This window comes from Mustela erminea, chromosome 10 (genome assembly GCF_009829155.1).
Source record: "Mustela erminea isolate mMusErm1 chromosome 10, mMusErm1.Pri, whole genome shotgun sequence".
NCBI classification, from domain to species: domain Eukaryota; kingdom Metazoa; phylum Chordata; class Mammalia; order Carnivora; family Mustelidae; genus Mustela; species Mustela erminea.
This window is the reverse complement of record NC_045623.1, coordinates 59,620,993-59,633,553: the sequence shown is the minus strand read 5'-3', so window position 1 is coordinate 59,633,553 and position 12,561 is coordinate 59,620,993. Positions and strand designations below refer to the sequence as shown.

General features: G+C 42.0%; 1 protein-coding gene across 8 annotated transcripts in view; it reads left to right on the top strand.

Moving 5' to 3' along the window:
* Window positions 1-542: 542 nt before the first annotated feature.
* The window catches only part of PATJ (PATJ crumbs cell polarity complex component), a 373,536-nt gene continuing 361,517 nt past the window's right edge, over window positions 543-12,561 (top strand). For all 8 annotated transcript variants that reach the window (XM_032302603.1, XM_032302602.1, XM_032302601.1 and 5 more), the window contains exon 1: window positions 543-655. The gene's annotated coding sequence lies outside the window, so the exon portion shown is untranslated. The remainder of the gene's footprint in view (window positions 656-12,561) is intronic.

Here is a 12,561-nt window from a genome sequence, read left to right as displayed (position 1 = left end):
GGCAGGAAAATTTAATATTTCCCCTCTGCCCTTATTTCCCGCATCAGTGTATATAAGCTAGTGCCCTGCATATTGCAGACAAATATTGCCAGATTCCTTTATTTCCCCCAACTAAATTTCCCCAGCTATACTTCTTACGAGTTTTATGTTGGGTTAGCAGAAAGGAAAGGCACAATGGGGACTAATTAGATCTGACCATGTTTTCATCAACATCCTTTCATTAGCTTGCCTTTGAGACTCCCTCTCTGCCCAGCCCTCTTAATAACACCTGTCCGGCAGGACCTCCCCACCCCATTAGCACGGGCTGCCCCCACCACCAGGCGTTACAACTGCCCACTGGGCCCCCAGACTCCACCTTTTCCAGGCTCTTTAACCCTCCCGCGCCCAGACGAATTTCACCTGCCGAAAATAGGAAACTCCGCCGCCCCCGCACTCCTCCTCCCCAGAGTCGGCCTCCCGCGGCCCAGGCTCCCCCCGCCCCCTCACCCGCGCCACCCCGGGCCCCGCCCCGGGCGGGGAGGGTCGGTGCTAGGGAAGGGCCTGCCAGGTGAGGCGCGGTCACCCTGCCCCGTTCACTTCCGCCCAGGTGAGGGAGGGCCGGCGTCGTGACCGTCCGCCCGCCCGCTCGCTCGCTCCCGACGCTCCGTCGGACCAGGTAAAGCAGGGGGTCCCAGCTACGCGGGCGCTCGCAGGGCGGCGTGGTAGTCCCTGCGTCCCGAGGCCGGCGGGGGGCAGCTCTCCTTCCTGCGTGGGAGCCCGCCTCCCCTGCCGCTCGCGCACTCTGCGCCCGCCCTCCGGGAGGAGGTGGACACGGGAGAGCCAGGGCGCTACTGGGCGCCCCTCCAGGCCCACAGTGGGCGCGGGGCGCCGTCCTTCTGCGTCCGGCCTGGGTGCCTCCTCCGTGCCCCTCCCCCAACCCCCGCCCCCCACCCAGCTCCGTGCTGAGCTCGCCGCGGGCCGCCCGCCGCGGAGCCGCCCAGCCTCGCCAGGCCCTGCCGGCCCTCAAATCTCGGCCCACTTCTGTTCTGGGGTTGGCAGGGATCAAATTTTGCACCCGGATCGGTGCCTGCGCTTGGCCCCAGAGCTGGGCGGAGTCTTTTCCTCCACTGGTGACGGTGAGAGGAGTGAACAGGTGGTGGCCTGCCGCGGGGGCCCGGAGGAGGAGGGGGTTCCCAGATCTTATCTGAGAGGACCGCCTAGCTCCGGCCCCACCCGGGTGGTCACGTAGCCGAGTTCCCAGGCCCGCGGTCAGGCTTGGGTTATGCTAGCCTCACTTTTCAGACGAGGGAGGATCAGATGGAAAGTACTGTGGCCTGCAGGCTGTGGGGACATTGCTGGATTCCTGCTTTAAGTCAAGCTGAGGAAAACATTTTCAAATCCTCCACCTCCCCTCACCCCGAGAGCCCCGACCCTCGTGGCACACCTAGGAGGTGTGCCAAATTAATCTCCCCCAGGAGTGTTCATTTGGCACTTTGTCACATGTCCAGATGGCTCATATCGTTTTGGATTCAAATTAGTTGTTTACTGGTTTGACTCTGCGATTGAGAGCGTTCGCCTTTCAGGGCCCTATTTCTCTAAGTTGCTCAGGTGTGTTTAGAGTCTGGCCATTGATAGGTGCGCCACAAACAAGTGTTTCTTAATGAAGAAGCCTCTGGAGACCTAGAAGAAAAAGAAATCTCAGTTACGCCGACTATGATTGATACCGCATTCTAGAGTGTCTAAGCTCCTATAGACTGCCAATTCGTTTGTACACATCTTTTTTTAGAAAAAAAGCTAGTGGGTGTAAAAACTCAAATTGCTTCAGTGTGCAATATCAGGAAAAAGGGAGGATTGTGACTTTGAACTAAAATGAACTTGATGTTTCTAGGCCCTTACGGCGTATATAAGGATTATTAAAAATTTAAAATAATTAAAAAGTTAATAAATATCAGCGCTGGAAGGTACTTTATAAGACAGAATTTGTAAACTCTGGTTTGGAGAGATTTGCTAATCGAGATCCTGTTAACAGTCACATGAGATGTGCTTGGCATTAGAATAATAGTTGTGTGTAAATGGAAAAGAAATTATATTAAGCTCTTATCTGTGTTTAGAGGCCTTAGTATGTATATTTATTTTATTATTTTTAAAGTAAACTCTACCCCCAAGATAGGGACTCAGACTCCCCTCCCGGAGAAATCAGGTGTTACTGTGCTCTACCCGCTGAGCCAAACAAGGCACCTCTGAAGGCCTTAGTAAGTTTAAGTACTGTATTAATATTAAACTATAAAGCTAACCTATATTCACTGGAGAAAACTGGAGAAAGTAGACAAACCCACCTACCACTGAAAGTAACCACTAATAAAATTCTGGTATATTGTCTTTCAGTTAGTATTCTTAAAAAGGGAAAGCTGTGTATTTTCCCATGGTGAATTCACTACTAGAACCTTGTGATTCGTAGAGATTCAACATTCAGTCATCCTTATAATTGCATTTTTACTTAACATTTTGTAATGGTCCTTAAGCTAAACAGCCAAGTAGTTTGAGTTTACGTGCTTTGTTTAACAAAAATACATTAGGTTGGGGAGACCAAAATGGGGTTTAATTTGTAAAGATTTTGCTCACCTGGGTAGTAAATTTTTGAGAGTACTAGTCCACCTTTATATTCGTGATTGCTTGACCATTGCTGTGCTTTTTTTCATACTCAGATGTTTTGCGCAGATTTGGATGCCTTTTTTTAAAACCCTCATTTGAAGTTCTGATGCAAATAGAAATCTAGAGCCTGTCAATACCCTTATTTCAGTCATGGGCTAGATCTCTGCTGAAGATGAAGAGGCCACTTAACGTTTTGCGTTTGTACAACTGTGCGGCCTGTGGAGCCCGGAGACGGGTATTGGATCCACTTACCATAGGACTTGGCGAGTCACTTAACCCTGCTCCTCTGTTTTCCCATCTGTAAATGATCTACTTCTCTGAACTTCGGGGAGGTTGAAATTAAATCCTCGTTAAGAATGTGTCTTATAAACTGTGAGTCATGATTCTCCTGCTCTTTGCTCCTCCACTGTGATAACTTCTGTTAAAATTATGGAGTTGAGCTATTTTTATTGGGAAGAACCAAAGTTTTGTGAGTTATTTTGATAAGAGGCATTGAAACTATGTTAACTGGTAATCCAAAAGTCTTTGCTAAAAACACTGTACAGGGATCTTTCTGGCAAACCATGGGTTAATACTGTGCTGTCAGATTGGTTAACTCTTTGCACATGTGACTGTCCGGCACTTCATGTCGGGCAGATTGGGCTGGACACATGCTACAAATGTAAAAGACACATCAGATTTTGAAGATTTAGTGTAAAGCAAAAAGTAAAATACCTCATTTTTAAAAAATCATATACATCTTGAAATGATTATATATATTGGGTGAAGTAAAATACATGACTAAAGTTAACTTTCCCTATTGCTATTAACTTTTTTCATGCAGCTACTAGAAAAATTGGAGTTACTTCTGTGGCTCACATTTTTCTGTTGAACAGCACTGGGTTAGGATTCAGTATGAGTATTTTTATCCTTGAGAGGGCTTAGTGGACTGAAGCACTTAAATTCCTACTTAGAAACAGGTTTTTCAAATTCCCAGGTTATCAGCCTTCCTACTCTTCCTTCCCCCCCATATTTGTTGCATTACTGAACATTTTTGTTGTTCAGTCTTCTGAGAAATAATCATTATGGAGTACATAGCAAAATCTCAGCTAAAAAAAATTATTGTTTTTTTTTTTTTTTTTTTAATTTATTTGACAGACAGAGAACACAAGTAGGCAGAAAGGCTGGCAGAAAAAGAGGAAGGAAAGCAGGCTTCCCGCTGAGCAGAGAGCCGGATGTGGGGCTCAATCCCAGGACCCTGGGATCATGACCTGAGCCGAAAGCAGAGTTTTAACCCACTGAGACACCCAGGCCCCCCCCCCCCAAATTATTAGTTTTTTGAAGCTCCTGAAGTACCTTAAATAATTTTGATTGAAAGGAGAGGTGGTGGTGGTTGTTTATTGACAGAGAGAGATACCAAGAGACAGGGAACACAAGCAGGGGGAGTGGGAGAGGGAGAAGCAGGCTTCCCACCAAGCACGCAGCCTGATGCGATTTGGAGCTCAACTCCAGGACCCTGGGATCCTGACCTAATGGAAGGGAGATCCCCAGTGGAGCCACCCAGGCACCCCAGAAGAGGTTGTTAACAATAGTAGCTACTCTGTATTGAAGGTACACTGTGTGCCAGAATACATGTTTTCCAATACCTTATTTCGTCCTTTCAATGGTAAATATGTAATAATTTTCATTTACTCTATTTTACAAATGAGAAATCTGAGGTAAAGGGAAATTTAAACAATTGGTGCAAGAACACAGAGCTGGTCCCAGCTGTAGATCCCAGGTCTCCAGGATTTCAAAGTTCCTAGGCTATAGAATCTTCCTTATTTTATGAATTGTTGATTGAATCAACTGGAAAACAGTAGATTAATGAAGTAGGTATTACGTTCTAATCCTGTTTTTGTGTTTCTGACCAATAGGAAACAATCTAAATGCTTATTCCCAGGAGGTTGGGGGAGAAAATCATGGATTCCTACAGTGGAATGTAGTTGTTGCAGTGAATGAAGAGAAGCTGCATATATCCTATATTCTCATGACTAATCATAAAACTTTAAAGATAAGGTAAAACAAATTGCTGAAGGATAAATATACAGTATGATCACTTATAGTTTAAAAACATGTTGAACAACAATATTATAAACAAAGGTAGTGTGTATTTTAAAGATTTTCAGATTTGGATTATCTGTATATTGATAACATGGATTTATAGAGCTGCCTTCAGATTAAAAGAAGTTCCTAAGGGGCACCTGGTTGCCTCAGTTGGAGGAGCATGCGACTCTTGATCTTGGAGTTGTGAGTTCAAGCCTCATGTTAGGTGTAGAGATTGAGTAAATAAACTTACAAAGAAAAAAAAAGTAAACTCTCTGTGAGATGAGCATTCTCTCATGTTGGTCTTACTCTTAAAAACAGAACCAAAAGTCCTGCCCTTTGTTTTGGTGCTCTGCACATCTTGCCTGGTTAGTAGGTATCTGTCAGGGCCAGACCTGTTTTCATTTAGTTTTAACCCCTAATGGATGGGGGTGACTTTGACAATAGGGGTTGGGTAAGGCTCCTGCTTGAATCGGGCAGTCAGTCCTCTTGGAGTTACTTTCTGGAGTTCTAATGAAGCTCCAGGACAAGAGTGTGGTAGGAGAGGGAGGTGAATTAAGTGGATATTGAGGGTTTGGTTGACAAACACTCTCTCGCTGTTGAAAATGTGAAATAGCCGGCTCTCATTTTTAAAGTCATTAACAGTTGACTTTTCCTCCTTCCAAGGTGAAATTTCCTCCTTGTTTTTTTGAAATTGTAGCAAGTTCCCTGCATCTGCAAAATGGGGGTGATAATACTACCTTGTTAAGATAAATGAGATGTTTTACAGAATGCCCTTGCATTTGGTGCGTAGTGGACACCAAAAGGTGAATTATGTGATTTAGTAACAGATTAAATGGTCTGGGGGAGAAGGTCAGGAGGAAGGAGAGGAGGTGAACATTGATGGGAAGCCTAGTTTGGTGTATTTCACGATTTGCTAGGATTGTTTTTGAATACCAGAAGCATGGCAAAAATGCCATCACCATATTTCTGAAGAGAAGGGCATACAGCCTACCTTGTGGGGAGCATTGAACAGAATATTTGAGGTAGAAACTAATCATTTATGAATGCCTGGGCCCTTTCAGTGAGGGACTGGCTACACAGAGATCCCTAAGTGTGAAAACTGCCCAGATTTGGGTTTTTTGTTTTTGTTTTTGTTTTTTTTCGTCCATAATTAGAGAAAACTGCCGCCAACAGAAATACAAAAGCATACCATGAAATAGTGTTCTCACTCAGTGGCCAAGGCACAGGCAGAATACTGATAATGCGGGGCGCCTGGGTGGCTCAGTGGGTTAAAGCCTCTGTCTTCCGCACAGGTCATGATCCCAGGGTCCTGGGATCGAGCCCCACTTCGGGCTCTCTGCTCAGCGGGGAGCCTGCTTCCTCCTCTCTCTGCCTGCCTCTCTGCCTACTTGTGATCTCTCTCTGTCAAATAAATAAATAAAATCTTTAAAAAAAAAATATTGATATGCATTGATTAACTTTGAATAGTTCAGTAAGGATTAGTATTTAGCCAACTGAATTATTCTGAAGAACTGACTCAATTTTCCGTTCTTTTTTTAAATTTTTTTTAAAAGATTTTATTTATTTATTTGACAGAGATTACAAGTAGGCAGAGAGGCAGGCAGAATGAGAGGAGGAAGCAGGCCCCCTGCTAAGCTGGATCCCAGGGCTCCGAGATCATGACCTGAGCCGAAGACAGAGGCTTTAACCCACTGAGCCACCCAGGCACCCTAATTTTCAATTCTGATTCTGAGTTTAACACAGTATCTTTCATCTTCAATTTCAACATGTCCCGAATATCTAGCATTAAGTGCACTTAATTAAGCATTGGTTATGGCTTAAGCATATGGTCCCCAAAATGTCAGGGTTGTTCTGGAATTTATATATGTTCCCAGAATTCCAGGAATGTAGTGGTTTGGCAGCAGCCAAAAATATATTATCTTTTGTATCTAAGGGATTACAAAAGGCCTTGTCGTTTGATAAGGACACAAGACTGTGACAACTGTCTTGAATCTCTACTAGCATGGTGGCAGATGTGTTTACTTTGGCTAGGAGAGTTTGTTTCCCATTTAATTGCTACCTCACAAATGCTGAGCTTTGGGGACAAAGGCGTGATAATTAGATACTACCTGAGCTTTGCACTTCAAAGGAAGCAATAGAAACTGTAAGGTGTTGGGCATCTGTGTGGCTCAGTCTGTTAAGTGTCTGCCTTCAGCTCAGGTCATGATCCCAGAATCCTGGGATTGAATCCCGCATTGGGCTTCTGCTCTGCAGGGAGTCTACTTCTCCCTCTTCCCTTACCTCTCCTACTGCCCCCCACCCTCTTGCTGGAGCTAACTCTCTCTCTTGCAAAAATAAATAAAATCTCTCTTAATAAAAACAAAAACAAAAACATTTTAAGTTGTTTGTGGACTTCTATTTTTGAATAACTTCTGAAATCCTGACTTCATTTATAGTTAATAGCTTTCATATTGTTCAAACTCCCTCATTCCCTCTGGCTCTGGGGAATTCCCAGTGAGGAGTTTGTGATCTCCCAATTCATATCTGTAGTTAGAGGCTGAATACCTGTACTTTGCCAAACTGATTGCCAGTGATCTTTTTCTCCCAAATTTTCAAGATAGGAGTCTTGGGGTGTTCTATTCTGTGAGCTATTGGGAATCTGAAAAGTATGTTTTTCAGGGTTTTAGTTCACTTAAATTCTTGAACAGAGGAGGTTAATAAATCTATTCAGTAAGTTTCCTCCACCTAGAAATTTAAATCAAATTAAATTTCTATCTCTGCATCAGCTTTTTTTTTTTTTTTCATATATTCCATTAATTGGTAATGGCTAAAGGCCGGGGTATAAAGAAAAGCCACAATATTATTATAATTTCCTTCAGTCAAATCCTACAGTGAACCAGGCATGAAAAATTCATGGCTCAGACTCTCTTGATCAATGATGGAGTAGAAGCCACTGAGCATAATAACTACGCCTGCTCTGGAGGCTGTAGCACTGGGAGGACAGCGGCACACGGTGGCATTTTAATATCACCTATGACCGATTCTAGGTGGCCCATCTCTGACAAGTTAGACTCCGCTTTACCATGTTTAAACAAACTTGAGATTCCTTGCTGTAAGCTCTCTTTGTCAGTCTAGACAAATAGTTCAAGGTGGTTTGATTGAAGATTTTTAGCCTGTGTGCTGCTTACTGGTTGTTGAGCTGTAGAATTACTATATTTCTCCCTTCTGTCCTCATATTTTTAAGGCTTTAGTCCTCTTCCCTAGATATTACCTAACACCATGGACTGCAGTAATTTTCCATGCCTGCATGGTGGACAGGGTTTAGCCTTTATTAAGTATGAGTCAGAAGGTTAAATTGCCACCCAGTTTCTTCTCTTAAACCTTACTGAGGGATACTGTACCACTGTGGTTTCCAAAATATACAGAAGGATCCATTGGTATGGTAGGAAGAGGACATAAAACCTTGCTTTTTAGTGTTTCTATCTTACTGTCATGACATTTAAAATTTTATGTATAGTTTAAAACATATGACATGTAAATAATTGTATATATATATATATAATTATAAAAAATAAGGTGAATGGTCACCATATTCTCACTGATGGGAATGTGTATTTAAAAATGTTTGAAGGCTGCTAATCTATCCTGTTACCAGAATTACCTTTTTAAATAGAAATCTGGACTCAGGACCTCCCAACTTAAAAGCCTTTAATTACTTCCTGTTGCTTACAGGATAAAGACCAGTCTACTTCACATTATTTACAAGGACCCTCTCAAAGTCTGTTTAAGTCTGTGCTTCTTAAGCTGTCAGTGATAAGAGATCAGGGTTCCCCTGCACCCACAGTCTTCCAAGGACTGATACTTTTGTAATCAGTTATCAGAAAAAGGAATTGTTAGAAAAACGAAATTTAAAAAAGAAAAAGTAAGTCAAAGTTTTATTACTAAATTGGATAGATCAACATTACTCTGCCACATTATGTGGTTTCTAAATGCTTATTCCCAATTTTGGGACTTCTCTCTTTGTGAGCCAAGCATCAATTTGCAGTCTACACTTGCAGAAAAACAAACGAACAAAACAAAAAAACCCCACACACAAACACAAAAACAACACTGGGTTTTTTTTTTTTTGGTCCTATTTTTAGATACCTAGGTCATTTAAAACTAATTAATAGTCTCATAGAAATTCATGAGCTTTTACACCTGTATATAGTAGTTCTCAGAATGTGGTCTCTGGGCTAGCAGTGTCAGGATCACATGGGAACTTGTTAGAAATGCAGATTCTCTGGTTCACTTCAGACCTGCAGAATCAAAAACTCCGGCGGGGGAGGGGGGTGGGTGGGCGGCCTGGGTGGCTCAGTGAGTTAGGGCCTCTGCCTTCTGCTCAGGTCATGGTCTCCGGGTCCCGGGATTGAGCCCCTTATCCCATCGGGCTCTCTTCTCAGCAGGGAGCCTGCTTCCCCCTTCTCTCTATGTCTCTGCCTGCTTGTGATCTCTCTCTGTCAAATAAAAAACAAAAACAAACAAAAAACTCCAGGGGTGGGCCCTGGCAACTTGTGTTTGCATAAGCCTTCCTGGTAATTCTGATGCATGCTAAAATTTGAGAACCACTTACCCAGGGTAGCCCTATATGTCATTCAAACTGTGACACTTAAAATTTTTTTTTAAATTTTGAAGACAATCCATTAAAGACTCTTAATCTCACAAAACAAACTGAGGTTGCTGAGGGGAGGGGGGTTGTGGAGAGGGTGGCTGGGTTATGGACACTGGGGAAGGTATCTGCTATGGTGAGTGCTGTAAGTGTGTAAGCCTGATGATTCACAGACCTGTACCCCTGGGGCAAATAATACATTCTATGTTAATACAAATAATTAATAAAAAAATAAAAAAAAATTTATAACTGGAAGTTTGTACCTGTTAATCAGCTTTATCGGTTACAACCATCCCTCTACCCACCTCCTTTCTAGCAACCATCAGTTCTCTGTATTTAAGAGATTTTCTTTTGATTACTCATTGTTTTGTTTTTTAGATTCCACAAACGAGTGAAATCATATGGTATTTGTCTTTGTTTTGTTTCACTTAGCATGATACCCTGTAGGTCCATCCATGTTGTCGCAGATGGCAAGGTCTCATCCTTTTTTTATGGCTGAATAATACCTGTTACATATATATGCCACTTCTTTTCTGTCCATTCATAACTGCAGCAGTTTTGGGAGTGAAATGGAACAGCATCCATAATGGTGCTGGGTAATCTGAGGTGGTTGTAGGCAAATGAGGGCAAATGACCACTCCTTTTACACCACATTTTTTCTCTTTTGCGAGAGAAGTTTCTGATGTGTTCTCTTGCCAGTGTTCCAAACATCCCCACGCAAATTTAGTCCATCTCCCTTTGTGATTTCACTTAGCCCATGGCCCACACCACTGCAATTGATGGTTATGCCTTAGAATATAATTATCCTATTGTGTTGTTATTATCTTTGTATCAGCTTGCTCTCTCATTAGACCTTCTCAGCCATTATCTTTTTGCCTATTTTAGTTTTTAAGTTACGAAATAAGACATGCTTTTTTTTTTTTTTTAAAGATTTTATTTATTTATTTATTTGACAGTTGGTGATCATAAGTAGGCAGGGAAGCAGACAGAGAGAGAGAGAGAGGAAGGAGGAAGCAGGCTCCCTGCTGAGCAGAAAGCCACATGTGGGGCTCTATCCCAGGACCCTGGGATGGTGACCTGAGCCAAAGGCAGAGGCTTTAACCCGCTGAGCCACACAGGTGCCCCAAGACATGCTTTTAAAATAAAATTCAAACAGCACTAAAATCTGTAAAGTTAATTTTTTTAAATCTCCTATCCCCATTTCTACTTTCTAGAATTTTTTTAAATTAAAATTTTATTTATTTATTTTAGAGAGAGAGAGTGTACAACAGGGGGTAGAGTCAGAGTAAGAAGCAGACTCCTCACTGAGCAGGGAGCCCAATTCAAGACTCGATCCCAGGACCCCAGGATCATGACCTGAGCCGAAGGCAGTCGCTTAAACAACTGAGCCACCCAGGCGCCCTACTTTCCAGAAGTTAATTACTGTGAAATTATCTTTCTCAATCTAGAAACCTACACACATACATATCTTTTTCTTATAAAAAGCAAATAATGCTCATACCCTGAAACTTGCTCTTTTCCCTATTCAGTTGTGCTTGTTAGATAATGTCCTTGTGTTGACATAGAGGATTGACTTGTCAAAGCATTCTCGTGTGAATGAGATCAAACCTCACCAAATGAGCACCAAACCATACTCATGATTCAGTGGTTACAGGCAGGAGGTAGGGACAGACATTCCTTGCTAGAGGAGTACCCAGCCGAAAAATGGCACTTTTCTTCTTAGGACATTATCGACACACTTAAAATACCTAGTTATGTGTAGGTTGAATTAAATCATTTATAAATATATTTCTGACAGACTTTAACCACAATTTTTAATTTGCTTACAGGAGTAAAATTCAACCTTAGGACACATTTTTGTTTTGGGTTACTAGATAGGTTCTCAACAATATATACAGAAATGTTTTTCTCAAAGGAAACCTTTGGTGTTTGGGGAATCCTGAGTTTTATACTCCATTAGTTACACAAATAGAAAATGTCTATGTATCTTCTAGCCATGACCCTTAAATCCATTCATTCTCAGATTATTTATAAAAAGCAATTAAGACATTTCCTGACATTTAAAAATGAGGGGCTATCAAAAACCTTTAGGGTGTTTGCAAGGGGTTCTGATTATCAAGCTGGGAATCCTTCCCTAAAGGAGAGAGCCACAGGTTTACCGTTAGCTGATTCCCTCCCCTTCTCATTTCAGTGGATTCAGACCTACTTTATTAGAATGCCTGATTGCTTTTGCCAGATTAATTTTTCCTGGAGTTTTGTTCATAACAATGAAGTAAATATCCTTGTACAATACATCTTTATGCCCTTTTACAAGTATTTCTTTTAGGGAGACCCTCAGAAGTAGCTCTTCTGGGTAAAAGAGAATGCAAATTTAATGTATCGATAGCTATTGCTAAAGTTGCTCTCCTAAAAGATTGTGCAAATTTATATTCCCACTTGTTTTTTCATGGCCTCTAGAATACATGCTATTATTAATTTAAAAAAATTGCCAGTCTGAGAGTAAAAAAATTGTATCTCCTATTTTTCGCCTGCATTCTTTCTTTCAGAGAGGTTGATCTATTAATGACCACAGACAGAGCTGCTCTTGTCAATCCTCTAGGACCTTAGGCTACTATAGAAAAGGATAGTGCCATTGTAACGGTCTTTTGTTACTGTTACCTGTCAATGGGTAGTGGTAAAGTTTGCACAGTTGAGACGCTGAGCTCATCAGTAGCGGTTCTGTCTATTCAGCAGTTCAGTGAACATTTAGATGGAATACATGGACCTTTTATCAATGCAGATGGCATCCCTTACTGGGTTTTAATACCCTTTCCTACTTAGTGACCTTGAACTAGAAGATGAAGACCTCATTCAGCAACTGTATGCAGAGTTGATGTAAGAGAATTTTTACCGTATAGTACTCCTGTTTCTTTGATGGTTCACTACAACCTGGAGTACCATTAGTATAAATGACTACTGTGAAAGTGCCGGTTTGGTCCTCGCAGAGGGTTTGCTGGAATTTTGAGTTGTGATCACATTACATTTTAGGTTAGTTTGAACAAATTACTGGAATTAAAAATACAGATAATGGCAATATGTTGGGTGATTACCTTTTGGAGACTCAGATGACTAGTAGGAATCTGGGACTGTGTGTGCTGCTTAGGGTTTTTTTTTTTTTCCCCCCTAATCTCTAAAATCTTCTTCACCTCTTAATGTAGGTGTTCTTTTCCAGCCCAGGATCCTTTTTTTTTTTTTTT